At 37.0% G+C, this 16,059-nt stretch overlaps 1 long non-coding RNA gene across 2 annotated transcripts; it reads left to right on the forward strand.

Moving 5' to 3' along the window:
- The first annotated feature begins 3,213 nt into the window (after nt 1-3,213).
- Nucleotides 3,214-5,439, forward strand: LOC107770937 (uncharacterized). Of its 2 annotated transcripts, none has more exons than XR_012706213.1 (2): nt 3,214-3,684; nt 5,177-5,439. It is a non-coding gene; the product is annotated as an uncharacterized LOC107770937 (long non-coding RNA). The 2 variants fall into 2 exon arrangements; XR_001644713.2 differs by having other exon boundaries at nt 3,278-3,507.
- Nucleotides 5,440-16,059: the final 10,620 nt, after the last annotated feature.

Here is a 16,059-nt window from a genome sequence, read left to right on the forward strand (position 1 = left end):
TTTTTCCTCTCAAACTGGGTAGTGTGTACGCAGACCTTTGTGCTTTGCGTAGCTTTTTTTTTATTTACGTGCTATTTGAAGTTAGAGCAAGACTAGTGGGTTGAGTGAGTATGTATGTTTGGAGCAGAGATTTTGCTACTGCCAGTGTAAACTTCTTATATAGGGCGGCAATGATGCTTTTTCGGTGCCAACTTGGATGGATGTTGAAAATGTTGTTAGTTTGTATTAGAGAAATGAATAGTGATTAGTATAAAACAAGTAGTCTTCAATATTTTGTTGCAAAGATTTGAGATCATAGTTTTAACATTTGGATTTTAAAGAATTGAGAGCATAAAATTTGGTCACTTGTACAATGATAAAATCATCATAACAATCCCGAGCTAAGAATTTTTCTTTTCTTTTCTGTGCATTTCTTGAAAATTTCTTCCGTTTGTTTGATAGCAACAATACAAATATATTAGTAATGCCTGACAAAATTGATCAATAAGTTAGTAATTAGTATCATGACGTCCTTGTACGAAGTGATGGGGAAATTGGTGTCTCTTGAATTTCTAATTTTAGTTCTCTTGACCTTAATACGAGAACTAAAATTAGAAATTTAGAAGGTAGAAAGATAGTAAGCAGATCTTTTTTAATGGAGAGTAAGATAATTAAATTTTTCATGATTACAGGAGAAGGTGACTGACCCTTTAACAATATGAGAGAATGCAATGTAAAGCCGTTAGACTAGAATGATGAAGCGCTTGCAATGCAATTGTAATTTTGGTTCGTCAAAAAGATACCTGAAAATTTAAAATATATCGGTCAGCCAAAACGAATACTGAAAATTAGAATAACAAACCGAAAAATGTGGCGTACCATATAAAAAATGAATCAAATCGAGCTATTTTGATTCGAATTGAACTGTATACTTGCTATTCTAAGTTCTAACAATCAAATTATTATAAACTAAAAAACCAATGCACAGCCCATCTAATGACTTTTTATAAATTCTCTTGAGATCCCTAATATAAAATTTGTTTTAGTTGGTCAGTCATCAACGCTTTGCCCTTCAACCAATTTAACTGTTGACTAAACATTTGTAGGAACATTGCACTTTAGGGCGATTTCTCATATAGTGCAAGTATAAATTATGTCCCTGCTCTTTTTTTTTTTTTGGGGGGGGGGGGGTGGTGCTGGGGGGTCTTTTAGTACACTAGTAAAAATTTACTATACTCAGTATTTACATACTCTATTTCGGTAAAAGATGCCTTGTTGCGTGGCACAACAAAATGGTGACATGTGGTGATAGTGGTTTTGGACCCATGAGCACGGAAATCAAGACCTGAGAGCAAAAGAACAGTAACTGGAATCACTTGTTCAATATGAAACAAGAGCAAACCGGAAGAATACACGCCCGGAGTAGATCAAATACTTTTGGTACTGAACTCAACTGTATCAGGAACCCTTCCGAGATTATGGTCTCCGTCTGTTGCGCAATTATGGTTGTCGTTGGAGAGGATCTCACCACCCCACTAATCGCATACTTGGTATGCATGCTAGTGGTGAGTAACTCCATTTTGAATCAAGAGGTTGTAAGTTCGAGTCACCCCAAGAGCAAGATGGACACTTTTTGGAGGGAGGGAGCCGAGGGTCTATCGGAAACAACCTCTCTACCCTAGAGCAGGGGTAAGGTCTGTGTACACACTACCCTCCCCATACCTCACTAGTAAAATTATACTGGGTTGTTGTTGTTGGTATGGAGACTAAGGACTCAAAATTCATTCTCATCCCCTCTAACCTATAAATACCTTATTCTACACATTTGTCAAGGATATCTGATGACACATAACATTGTATGATCATTCATTGTGTTCTATTATGTTCATTAGCAAGATTATCTTTCTCTCTTGCTAAGATGTATTCCATTTTAACACAGCCACTTCAAAGGCCAACGATCAATAAGATTTTTTTAATCTTAATCTTCGTTCTATTTATCATTATTGTTCTTAGATTGACTATACACACTTTGGATTAATTTGTCTGCTATGAGTGTATATAGATCGGATTGGTTCGGGTTTTTTAATTACCAAATCAAATCAATGGTGTTGGGTTTTTAAATTTATAAACCAAACCAAACCAATAAAGTTGGGTTTTTCAATCTCGTTTTTTCTCGGGTTTTTCAGTTTTTTGGGGTTTTCGAATTTTTTCCGGTAAAGTGTTCATAGCACAAAATATGTAACTTGTGCTCCAAATATTTATTTTAGTCCTAGTAGGATACAACTATATAATGTATTTTTCAAGAAAATATAATAATAATAATAATAATAATAATAATAATAATAATAATAATAATAATAATAATAATAATAATAATAATATGAGATGAGTCATAATATTGTACTAAAATATTCAATAACAAAGATAATAAAATCGCACAAAGAAAATATTACTAATTAATTCACCATAATAAAAATTTACATAATCTAAAAATACTATATATGTCATGCTAAAATACGTACAACTAATAAGTACTATTAATTACACAACTAAGCATTAAAGAAAAAGATAAACTAGGTTATATATTTTTGTTATAAACCAATACAAAACTAAAAAATAAATATCCAACACATTTGTCATTCCTAGTGTTGAATTGAATTTCCTTTATTAGCATTAGTATTGATTTGAACTTTATTTGACTTACTACCTTTATGGGCTATAAAATTTATTGGACCATTTAAGAATATTAAGTCCAAATTTTAAATAATACGTTTAAAGATAAAACTGTGAACAAGTTTAAGAAATATTTATAAATTATATTACAATAAATATTTATATGTATAAAATATTTTTAAAAATTGTATAAATATATTGTCGGGTTGGTTTGGTTTCGGTTTGACTTTTTTTAGTTAAAACCAAACCAAATTATGGTTTTATTTTCAACACCAAACCACAATCGGTTTTTTTTTTCTCCGGTTTAACTCGAATTATCAGGTTGGTACGGCTTATCGATTTTCTTTGTACACCCCAACTGTCTGCTAGTCGCTTTAAAATATAAATTCAATTATTTATCCTAAAATCAGTTTTTGGGTTAAATAATTTGGCGCTTCCTAGGTCCAAGCAATTGGGCGTTTAATCCAAAGTAGTATTACTAAATTTCAATTTTCTATTATTCTCACTTATTCAAGGGAAATACCATGTCTAGAATCAATAACCAACCCGTAGGCAACTAGCGGAGCAAACCGGAGGAACATGGACCTCAAATGATCAATCAACTGGGACCTAGCCAATAGCCATCTCGTTAGAGTGAAAATTCCCTTGCAAGATCTGCTAGCAGGGGTAATGAACGACATAGGTTGGAGGAGACGGTGAAAGAATTCATGACATAGTAACAACAGCTGAATGCTCAAATCGGAAAGGTATTGAGGGCCCTGACAAGTGGTGCAACAGCTACAATGCTAACCCCACCTCCGATGGGTCTCGGAGTACATCGATATGGAAACTCCCAACTCTAAACTGAGGAATACGGTAACAGGGGAACTCCATTTTAAGTTGATAGTTGGAGATCATTATACCTTTCAACTTGGAAATGAATACTGCTATTACATTCCTTATTTTTCTAATGATAATCAAAGTCAAAAGTCAATGATCTTTTAGTTCTTATATGGCCTAGGATTTACTTCCGAGAAGCCTGGCCAAGTCAATGTATGTCTCTTTTCTTGCTGGATATTTCCGCTCAGTACGCTTTGAATTATAGGAAACTCATGGGTATGCATTTGTTGTCAATTAGTCATCCCCTTTAGTCTTTGACCTTCCACACATCAATCTTTAATATTTCAAATATAATCAGGAAAGGATAGTGTAACGACCCGATCGTTTGTTTTATGTATTTGAGTCCAGTTTCCCCTTTTGAAGTTTTCCGTATGTTTATTTGTAGTTTTATAACTTGCGGGGATGGTTAGTTTCAATTCGGGAAAATTTTGAAATGATTTGGACCCTTTGGTTCTTGGTTTAGAAGCTTAAGTTGGAAATGTTGACCGATGTTTGACTTTTGTGAAAATGACTTCGGAACGGTATTTTGATGAATCTGTTAGGTCTGTATCGTGATTTTGGACTTAGGCGTATTCCCGGAATTGAATTCGAAGATCCCTAGGTTGATTTGACTTGTTTTGCCGAAAGTTGGCAATTTGAGGTTTAAAAATTTTCTTAAGTTTGACCGTAGGTTGATTTTATGACTATCGGGTTCGGATTTTAGTTTGGGGACTTGGAATAGGTATGTTTTTCTATTTGGAGCTTGCCTGTAAAATTTGGTGTAATTCAGAGTTGGTTTGATAAGATTCAGACGCTTGGTTGTGATTGTAGTGATTCTTGAGTTTTCTTTTGAATTCCATACGTTTTGATGTATGATTCGTGATTTCGGATGTTATTTTGATGTTTAGATCACACGAGCGAGTTCGTATGATATTTTTAGACTTGTGTGGATGTTTGGTGTAGAGCCCCAGGGACTCGGGTGAGTTTTGAACGTGTTTTAGAATGGTTTGAGCTGGTTTCAGATTTGCTGGCGTGCTGGTGCTCCAGTTATCGCAATTGCGATCTTAGGTTGGGTAGGTCGCATTTGTGACCATTTGGTCGCATTTGCGAATAGGGCAGACTTCACATTTGCGAGGTCGGTGTAGCAATTGCGACATCCCTCTAGGTTGTTAGGTGCCACATTTGCGAGTCCTTCTTCACATTTGTCAGTGTTCGCAATTGCAAACCCAGTGTCGTAATTGCGACTTCTGCACGTGAGCAAAAGGGTTGGGAAGACGGGATTTAGTCTCATTTTTCATATTTTAGAACCCAAGATTCGGTAGGAGGCGATTTGGAGATGGAATTTTCACATACAACTATTGGGTAAGTGATTTTGATCAATTTTCAATATTCTATATTGAAAAGGCTTGTTGATTTGAATGGTTATTATGTTTCCTTCATTCGTTTTACTTGTATTTTTACGGTACTTGATCACTTGTTCTTATCATATGTTCACTCTTTGTTGTCCTTTATTGCCTTAATTTTCGTTGTTAGCCTTACATCATTATACTGTTTTGTTGTCATTTATTTCTTTGCTTCATGTTATTAGATTGCCGAGGTTAGGCTTGATACTTATTGGGTACCGTTGTGGTGTACTCATACTACACTTTTGTATATTTTTGTGCAGATCCAGGTACTCTTGCTCGTGCCGGACGCCGGTGAGTTGACTCATAATTTGTGGAGATTTCAAGGTATACCTGCCTGATACTCACAGGCCTTGTAGTCACCTTCTAGAGATCTTATGCTATTGTTTCTTTTGTTTTTGAACAATATTGTATTAGAGATTCTTCGTGCATTTTTCAGTAGAGCTTATGACTCAGTTCCATTGGTTTTGGGGATAACTTGACTGTAGTTTCGTTTTGGCATATTATGACATTTTATCATATTAATTTAATATCTAATTTATTATTTTTGTTAAATTATCAATGTGTGTTAGACTTAACTAGTTTTAGAAATTAGATGTCATCACGATATTCTAAGGTGGGGATTTGGGGTCGTGACAGACGGACATTGCACTTTGCCGTTGACTTTGAACAGGTATGACGTATGGGACTAATTAACTGTTTCATACTTCAAAAACTCAGTCTTCAAATGAAGTCACTGTTTTGCTTCTATTCAAAAGTTGAAGATAGTGTTGCAAGCTTGAGTAGGGAAATACTCACAATACAAGTAACTAAGAGGCGACAAAGAAGCTGCTAGAACACTTGTACAGAAATATGGTGCGATGACACCACCACTGAAACACGCACTGAAAAAGCTAAAAAATATAAGCGGTATAAATCCGAAGTTGTGCTTAGCTATCAGCAGTAGCTATTCCAGGAATTGAATGTCGAGTTTAATTTGCAATTGGTCTAGCTATAAGTACCTCTTTAATTTTTGTCTAATTTCTGACGCTCAAGCCTGAGGTGCATGCCACTTGTACCTAGAGTATATATATATATTAGTTTCATTATCTTAATATATACTATGGTGTTAACGCGTGGAAATTAGACCTAGATGGACATTTGGTTTGCTGATGGAACATCATGTTTTGTGCATTAATTAAGAACAACCGTATCTATCAAAAGAAAACATGACCTTAATTACCATTTGAGTTGTTTGACCAATAAATATAAACTTTTGATTAAACTAATTAATTTTATATAAAAAGGGATTAAACCTCGTTAATAATAATATCCCCAGACTTATAACTAGTCAACTCAAATAAAATCGGACAGTGTTGGTAGAGGATTAAATGTTGTATACATTCAATGTTTCAAGATCATTAATGATGGAAGAATTTCAAACAATAAATAATAATAAATGGCATTAACGTAAAGAAAGAGAATGATTCACCCATTATTGAATGGGGTGGATGATTTCTCCTTCTCATAGTGATGAGTGATAGGCAAATGCTATAATATTGGAACTATTCTCGGATCTGATGAAAAAGTGTGGAATAATAGATAATCGAATCTTCTCAGAAAGGTAGTGTTTGTATCTTTTCTAGAGAGAAAGTCTTCTTCTCAAAAAGTGTTCTTATTAGAGAATGTTACATGCCCTTTTTCCCCTATCTCTTTTTCTATTTATATGGGACATACGCTAGTCAACCCTAAAAGTACAAATACCAAGAATATTCAATGGAATATTCTCTTGAATATCCTATTACAAAAACTAGCCGTTAGCACTGCCCTTGATACTCGACCTCGGCCGTTATTGATTGCTCGGCTACGAGTCCCGTTATCTACTAGTCGACCTCGACCATATCATTTTTCATGATATCGCTCCATGCTAAATCCCACTGAGGCAGATTTTGACCTATACAGTTAATCCCTCCACTTAATGATGTCGATCTTGGGCAACCTCGATGAGTGGACTCTGTTAGTTAGGGTTGAGAAGTTTTATGCGAGCAGGTCGAGTAGTAGCGCTTTAGACGGGATGAAAATGTGGCCTTCCGTGAGATGCAACCTAAGGTCACATCGTTTCAGAGTGACGTCATGTCATCATGCGTCATTATTACGCATTTTTTCGATACCCTGTATCGTTTCTCGCGCCTCTGCCGTTTCAATTCTTGAGCTGGGTAACAACAATTTTCTTCTTCGATATTGATGCCCTAACTCTTATAAATAGGGATACTCAATCTTTCGATTCAGTCTTTGCATTCTAAAAATCGAATTTTCATATCTTCTTCTTCCTTCCTCAATCAGAATCTTTGTTTTCTTGACCTTACTTCATACTCCCGCCTTCACTGATTTTGGTGGCTCCTGCTACTCTTCATACTGTCATACCCATTTTTTCACCTTACTGACCCTCTTTAAAAATATAAAGAAGATTTTTAAGCTCAAAAGAGTTTTCAATTTGAAAATGACAAAAAAATTACGTTTCAAAGGATTTTTTGAGTCGCCACCTGACATTTGGTTTCGGTGTGCCAGGTCACCATTTTTAAAATAATAATTTTCCTTCACACATTTGACTCTTAAACCAGTTTGCACAAGAAATTCTAGATAAGGGGGTTCATTTAACTCGGGGAGAAGGTGTTAGGCATTCCCCGAGTCCCGTAACTAGTACGGTTGTGTACATGATCAAGTTGGCTTTTAAAAATATTCTAATTGAGGTAGAAACACACAAAGAGCAAGAATAAACACAGAAGAGGCTCGAGGTTGTCCCCGCCTAATAAAAAAATAAAAAAATAAAAATTAAAATCTCAAGCTAACCTACATTATACTTCCTCTACAGTGTAGTCTCGGCCTCCGTTTACATTCACTTCGGGGCATACCCCGGGTAATAATAATATATACAAACTCTACGAGGCATTCCCCTGAATATAAAGTAAAGAGAACAACCTCTTACCTCGACAAAATGAAAAGAAGCGACCTATGATTTGCCTACTCGAGTGTTAGCGGACCTAAAGATACTACTGTCGACTCAATAGAATAAAATAATAACAATTGAAATAATCTTAAGCCCAAATGCCATTAATTTTAATCCCCAACAACCCACATTCTCAAATCCTTCTTTTCAATTTGCAGTACCCCAAACCCCACGGCCACTTAACTCATTAACTGCTAATCCATCTTAATTGCTTAGTGAGAAAATCAATTTTGACATCAAATAGATAAAGCAAAGAAGCCAAAGCATCAATTAATATCCAAATCAAGACAAGTAAGCAGAGAGTCTCATGAATCAATTTCAATACCAAATAAAGCAAATAAGAGACTGCAGGTTAAAGAGGTACGAGCGGACCTTATAGCAGCAAAAATAGATTTTCTTTTTTCCTTGATACTTTGAAAAAATATACAAGGACCTCCGGCCAAAATCGAATAAATCACAACACGAACAGGGATGGAAAACAACAACAGCAGCAACAGAAAATTACTCTGCAAACCTCGAACCTCGGACGGCAACCTCGACTGGGCAGCAATCGAACTCCAAAATTGAGACCGCAAACAGCAAACCAACCCAAATTTCAACTGAACTCCATGATTGAAAACCACCAATGAAAACTGAAATATGTTTTGTGTATTTTCGAGTTTGAAATTAGATTGGACTTAATTCTTTTTTATATATATCAAAGAACTAAATGAAAAATCAGAAAAGAGAGAATCAGAAACAAAAACCAAGCCTTAGTTTCTCTTTTCCATTTTTCGTTTCCCCACGTCTTAGTTTTAGCCTAAAGAAAATCGATCCCTTTTCCCCTAATGTCCCCCTTTTCATCTCTTTCCCTCTCTATCTGTGTGCGTTTGTCCTTTGCTCAAGTCAGGGAGATCGGAAAATCAGAGAGGACCGCCGATTTTTTTAGGAAGATGAGGGGGTCTGGCCGTTTTTCTTCTTGGGAGTGGTCTGCCGCTGGCTCTAGAGTTAGTTCTCTTTTAGAATGGAGGAGTTCTAGGGTGTTATATCTGATGGGGTATGTGGGATGAGGGAATGAGCCGTCCACTTTGGGCCTTTTTGGCCAGATTTGTGTTTAAAATGGGCCTAATTAACCAAAAATCTATCCACTCCACATCAACTCTTGCCTATTAAATAAAAAATAAAGATAAAATACTACAAAAATATTAATTAGCCCTACTTAAGTAGAAATAACTATTAAAATAAAACTAGTCGTTAAAACAAAACTATTTTTGGTATCTTTCAAATATCATACTAAAAATAAAAATATGATTAGGTTAAAATCATCATAAAATTAAAATAATATTTCTACCAAAAATACTAATATTCTTGAAAAAGATATGTAATGAGGTAAAAAACAAAGTGAAACTATTTTTTATGTTTTCGAATTTTATGTTCTACTATTAGATTAAAAGTAAAAAATAGGCTAAATCCTATCAAATTAAAAATAAGTAAATATTTTAAAAATACTACTTTTAAAAGTTGCGCGGGTCAAAAATTACGTGTTTACAGCTGCCCCTCTTTGCTCGGAAACTCGAAGAGTTTTTTGAGCAAAGAACTATAAGCAATGTAATTGATTTATGACCCGACGCTTATTCAAAACGAAACAAAGATGGACAAGAGATTGTGACCGAGCCCTGGTATTTGAGCTGCCTATATATCTTTGGTTATAAAGGAATCAGGCCACGTGTAGTTCAAAAGTGAGAAGAGTGATGGAGTATACCGAGGTGGAGAGCCGATTGAAGTGCCGTCGAGGTTCCGGTCCGAGGTTCCTGCCATTACATAAAAAATAAAAGGAAAAATTACATCAAAAATAAAAGAAAAATACAAGATCCTATCTACTTCTTGTCTCGAATCTTCCTTGAATATCCACTTGATCCTTCAATCATGAAACTCAAAATTCAACCCCATTCTTCAGGTGGGCATCCTGTTGACTTGAATCTGAAGAAAATTAGAAGTTGACCCTATTCTTCAGGCGGGCACCCTGTTGCTTGCACTTGAAATAAACTTGAACTTGCGGTAGACTTGAGCTTGCAAACATTGTCCTTCAGGCGGCTCGTGCTACTTCTGATTTGACTTGAAAAAATTGGAGGTTAACCCTATTCTTCAGGCGGGATCCTGCTGCCTCTGACTTGAACTTGAAAACTTAAAGTTGACCCTATTCTTCAGGCGGGATCCTGATGCCTTTTTGACTTGAACTTGTAAACTAAAAATTGACCTTGTTCTTCAGGCAGGCTCCTGATGCTTCTATACCTTGAACTTGAAAATTGAAAGTTGACCATGTTCTTCAGGCGGGCTCCTGATTCTTCTTGAACTTGAAAATTGAAAGTTGACCCTGTTCTTCAGGCGCGCTCCTGATGCCTCTCTAACTTGAAATTTTAAACTGAAAATTGACCCTGTTCTTCAGGCGGGATTCTCCTGATGCTTCTCTAACTTGAACTTGAAAACTGAACGCTGACCATGTTCTTCAGGAGGGCTCCTAATGCCTCTCTGACTTGAACTTGTAAACTTAAAGTTAACCCTGTTCTTCAGGCTGGCTCCTGATGCCTCTTAAACTTAAAAATTAAAAGTTGACCCTATTCTTCAGGCGGACTCCTGATGCCTCTTGAACTTGAAAATTGAAAGTTGACCTTATTCTTCAGGCGCGCTCCTGATGCCTCTCTGACTTGAACTTAAAAACTGAAAGTTGACCCTGTTCTTCAGGCGGGCTCCTGATGCCTCTTGAACTTTAAAAGTTGACCCTATTCTTCAGGCGGGCTCCTGATGCCTCTTGAACTTGTGAATTTAAAGTTGACCCTATTCTTCAGACGGGCTCCTGATGCCTCTTGAACTTGTAAATTGAAAGTTGACCCTATTCTTCAGGCGGGCTGCTGATGCCTCTTTGACTTGAACTTAAAACTGATTTCTTAAATATTGACCCTCGTTCTCCAGGTGGGTGCCTGCAATCAAAACAATAAAACAAACAAAAAATTTTACCCCAGTTTGCACTAGGAGGATTTGTGAGTTGTTAGCAAAACTGTAAAACTCAATTTTGGAAGTGCGTCTCCTAAAAGTATGTCCTGAAAGACCTAGACTAGGAAGTACGTCTCCTAGGGGTGAAACTTCGATAACTCAAACTAGGAAGTGCGTCTCCTAGAGATGAACTTAAATGACACAAAATAGGAAGTGCGTCTCCTAGGGGTGAAATCTCAATTTAGAAAGTGTGTCTCCTAAAGAAATAAAATCTAAAAAATCCAAACTAGGAAGTGCATCTCCTAATGGTGAAACCTTTAACCTAAAATTAGGAAGTGTGTCTCCTAAAGAAATAAAATCTGAAAAACCCAAACTAGGAAGTGCATCTCCTAGATTTGAAATTGAGCTTGAGGAAAACTATAAACTGAGCTTGACTAAACTAAAAATTGACCCTATTCTCCAGGCGAGACCCATGAACTCAAGAAAAACTAAAGATTAAAACTTAAGGAAACTAACAATTGACCCTATTCTCCAGGCAGGACCCCTGAACTTAAGGAAAAACTAACTTCCGACTTGGGAGAATGCCTAGGAGGTATGATCTTCTCAACTAGGTAAAAACCTTCTCAAACAACCTTTGTGCTCACAAAATTTGGGCACGACACCTGAAAATTTCAAGCTTCCAATCTTTGATTTGGACATAGTCTTCGTCCATGTTTCAAGCAAAGAAGACTTGTGAGTTTAAAACATAGTGGTTGGTTTGTGGCCTTGATCTTGAGGGCGATTGCTCCTACACTTGCCATGATAACTTTGATTTCAACTTGGAAGACCTTGATTGTTATTGGCTAACCACTTTCTCGGTCACCCTTATCATAGAAAATACCTATGATCCGTTCAAGACCCAAATCCTCTATCTGTAGCATTGTGCCCATGAATTGACATTTACCGAACCTTTGCATTTCACATGAATCCCAAAGCACTTCAATTGTTGTCAACTCAGTACGCATGCCACTTTTCCCTGACTTATGCCACTTTGATGTGCTAGTCACACTCCGCTTTGTGCAATTGGAAAGCTGACAGCAAATTTTGAAGTCATTTCTCACTTGTTCTGACAGAGCGGACTCAAAAAGAGGACTTAAACAAAGCAAGAAGAACAAAGTAAGGGGACAGTGGAAAGAGATGACATCTAACAAGAGAATTACCAAATAGAAAGTTATCTGATGTGACACCAACTCTAATGACCATGACGTGCATCTTGGATTAAATGGCCTGATCTGTCAAGCAAGTCTAATCTTCCATTCTTGTCATACCTCTAAGTTGTGAAACTAGGCTTCAATGCTCCAATTGTCCTATCTAATTCACGATCATCAGTTTGTTCATTCTCTCAAAAGGGTTTTCACTTTCAAGCCTCTCTCATTTTGTTCTTTCTGTCAACTCACCGTCGCCTTATGGTGCCCGTGAGGGTTTTCACCGATAAGACTCTCTCATTTTGTTCTTTTCTCCTCATTTTTTCTGATTCTGCAGATGACAAAGCATTAACCATGGTAAAAATATCATATGCTCCTGGCATGTCTAACTCGACACTCTCAAAGATTATCTGGGAGGTCTTTTTTGGACTGTAATGAGGCTTTTGGACAAGGTTAGAAAGAAATGATATCATAAAGGCTCAAAATAACTAAGACAATAGGGTTAATTTATTTACAACTTTTGGAATCCATTTTAAAACTTTGCCCCCGTTTCTAAAATAAGAGAATTTTTTTTAAAGATGGAATTTCTAAGAAAAAACTTTCCCATTCTTGAATTCGTGGGATTATGAAATATTTTATTTAGTGCGACCGAACCGTAAGGCTGCCTACGTATCTTGTGGTGACAAGAATCAGGTCGAACGTAGTTTAAAAGACTACTCTTTGTTGCTATTTTTCTTTTTCTTCTTTTTTTTCCATCTTTTTTTCCTTCTTTATGTCTTTTTTTTTATTTTTTATTTTGGAATGAACTTTACAAAACAAACCTATGGGGACATGAACTTTTTTTTATGACTCTAGCTTGATTCCAAAAGAGGGGAGGTCAAAGAAATCAGCACATGCTCAAAAGAGTACCGAAGGGTATAAAGTGTTTGGGTAGCTGAAAGAGAGCCTCCCAATATCTGAAAAAGCCAAGTACAACACATGCAACTTGAGGATGAAAAATGAAGATCATGCATATCATTTCTTTTGCAGCATCGGCATTGATTCACAGATATGCCTTCCATCTCTCTTTAGTGCTCTGTCAAGTACAGAACTCTCGTTGTGTGATTTCTTCTTCACAATGGATGTGCTCCGTCAATTTGGAGCAAACTCTCTTGGCTTTATCTTGTAACTTGAGATGCACTTGAACTCAAAGTTGCTTGCTTCAAATTATCTGGGATGCATTCTCTTGTAACAAATTCTTATCGTCCTCTTAACTCCCCAAACTATCTGCCCCAGTTTCACACGATTCGGGCTTTAAATGATCTCAAAATATCCAAATCTTTACTTATTTTCCTCAAATGTTCATCTTTAAAACTTGTTCCATTGCTTCATGATTAGACTAACTTTTAAGACCAGGCTGAGAATTACGCGTGCATGTCATGTCACTAGAGTCACCATGAAAAAAACTATAAAAGGAAAAGAGAACAAAACAAAAACTGACTAGAAATAACAGAAAATAGGAGATTGCATTAGACAGACGGTGAAAGGGTTTGAACAACAAAACAAGCAAAATAGACATGGGTTACAACCCTGGAAAAATCCTAGATAACACTAGACGAGTTACTACAACTAAATGAACTAGGCAAAATAAGAGGAAGAAGGGTTTGAGCCACAAGGCAATATCCGGATTACAACCCTGAAATAACCCGGACAACAGAAATGACAACAAAATAAACCACCAAAATTCCTCCCTGGCTAGCCAAGAAAGGAGTGTATTTCCAATTACCAAGCTCGACATCTTAGCCACTGAGTCGTACATCAACATTTCTAGGACCTTCACAAATCTCCATCACATTGACCTGAGCAGATTGCTTTTGGGTCCTCTTTACCAACTCGTTCTTAAGATCAACTTCTGGAACCGAGATTGATACCGCTGAAAATTTCGCGGCAAGTGGCCCTCTAAGGGATTCAGAAGAGTTCTCATATTCCTTTTCAACACAAATAAGGCCCACCAAATGCATCTCATTATGAACAGGTGATAGACTTTGGCTAGTATCTGCTGCATCTGGATTTTGCACGGTAATGTCACATGCATCAATAAGCTTCTGGACTGCTCTTTTCAGATGCCAACACTTTTCTATACTGTGCCCTGGGGCATTAGAGCAATATGCGCACCTTTGAGAAAAATCAAAATTCTTTGGAAGGGGGTTCGGCATTTTTATCTGAATTGGCTTCAACATATCCTATTGCCTTAACCTTTGGAACAAACTAGAATATGATTCTCCAATAGGAGTGAAAGACTTTTCTCTTTGTTGTTGCCTTTTCATTTTGTACTCCGGCCTCGGTTGGAACCTCTTGCGGGTAGGTGGTTGACATGCATGAGGAGACGGGTAAAATATTTGTGAAAGTGGTGCAGACCAATGCGAGTCCTGTGGATGTGGAGCGTATGGCGGTGCATTATTGATAGAGTAGTGGGGAGGTGAGGTATGACTTTTGGGATTTTGTGGAGAGAAGTAGCATCGAGGAGGATTATCTGGAGTACGAGTATATTCATGGGATCGATGTTGTGGCTAAAAGCGTTTAGCAGGAATGCCCACTGGGACTTGTCGTTGGCGGAGCTCAACAACATCAGGAGGGCTATTTTTGGGAAAGGTAGTTGGAGGACGAACGATAGAGCTACTAGGGAGGTTAGTAAAGCTGTGATAAGCGGCAAAATCCAGAGAATATGGTGGATCATTTGACACTACGATCGGAGCTTGGGTAAGGGTAGCATCTAGGAAGCTAGGTAGTGGCGGAGGTGGTGCCTTCCCAGTCATCCAAGCCTGATACGTGTCCGCCATGTGTTGTCTCAACATCCTTACCTCTTCAACCAACTCAATGTCCTGTTCAACCAACTGCTTTCGGGTACCAGTATCGACCAACTCAACTCTGTTGTCGTCTGCCATTGCCTTTCGACTTTATGTTGTAGGAAAGAGTTATCAGCTTAAGAACCACAAATCAACCACCCTTCTGCTATAATGAAGATAACAAAGAGGAACAAAATGAAGTTGTCATGTTAGTGTTAGGGAATTTAACATAAGATAATCTCACATTATGTGCAATGCACCTAGTCACAGTTATCGGTTCTAAAATAACTCCGAGGTACGAAGGTCATATGACATCATCCCAATTTTACTCTCTTTGCCCTTTTCTTCTTCATCTCCTCTCTTGCGCTCCTTGATTTGATCATTTCTTTCCTCTCTTTTTCTTTCTGATTATCATTTTTTCTTTCCTCTCACTTCTCACATCCCATAATTTCATCTTTTCTTTTTCTTTTTCTTTTTTTTTTAAATTTCAAAAACTATTTGATCGAACCCTATGTAGGTTGCCTGCGTATCATGTTTCACATAAATCAGACCAAGCGTAGTTCTGAAAAAGTAATGGACAAAATATACTAAAAATATAAAATCTTTTCTGGATTTTTCATTTATAACTTTTCTTTTTGGTTTTCACAACTAGACTATGACAAACTGTGACACCACCTAAAAGAATCAATACTACTGGACAAAGCATGTAAAATAAAAGATAAAATAGACTCAAAATATAAAAAGTCTCCTCAAACAGCTGCTGAAAGCAACGGTCCTGACTAAGATGGTCATGGAGTATCTGTCATGCTCGAGCTCCGATAAATGAATCCATACCTGAATAAGAAAAATAAGACCAAATAGAGTTAGTGACTCGATGCACTATGTGAGACCATAATGCTTCCTATAGGGCTATGCAAGGCACGAGTGAGGCTATCTTTGCAAAATAACCTACGTGGCCTAAATGTGGCTAGAAGTAAAAACTCAATTAGTACGACCTCTAAAATATGGAAACACCTCACGAAGGCCCATAAACTCTCAGGAATCGCGGTCCCTAAAGTTGCTTTGTGAAAATGACCCAACTTTGCAGAAATGGCCTATATGGCCGAAAAATGGCTAAACATGCAAATTCAATAGGAATGGATCTTAAACTAAGAGGACACCATGTGGTAGACTTAAGACTC

Source organism: Nicotiana tabacum, chromosome 23 (assembly GCF_000715075.1).
Source record: "Nicotiana tabacum cultivar K326 chromosome 23, ASM71507v2, whole genome shotgun sequence".
In the NCBI taxonomy this organism is placed as follows: domain Eukaryota; kingdom Viridiplantae; phylum Streptophyta; class Magnoliopsida; order Solanales; family Solanaceae; genus Nicotiana; species Nicotiana tabacum.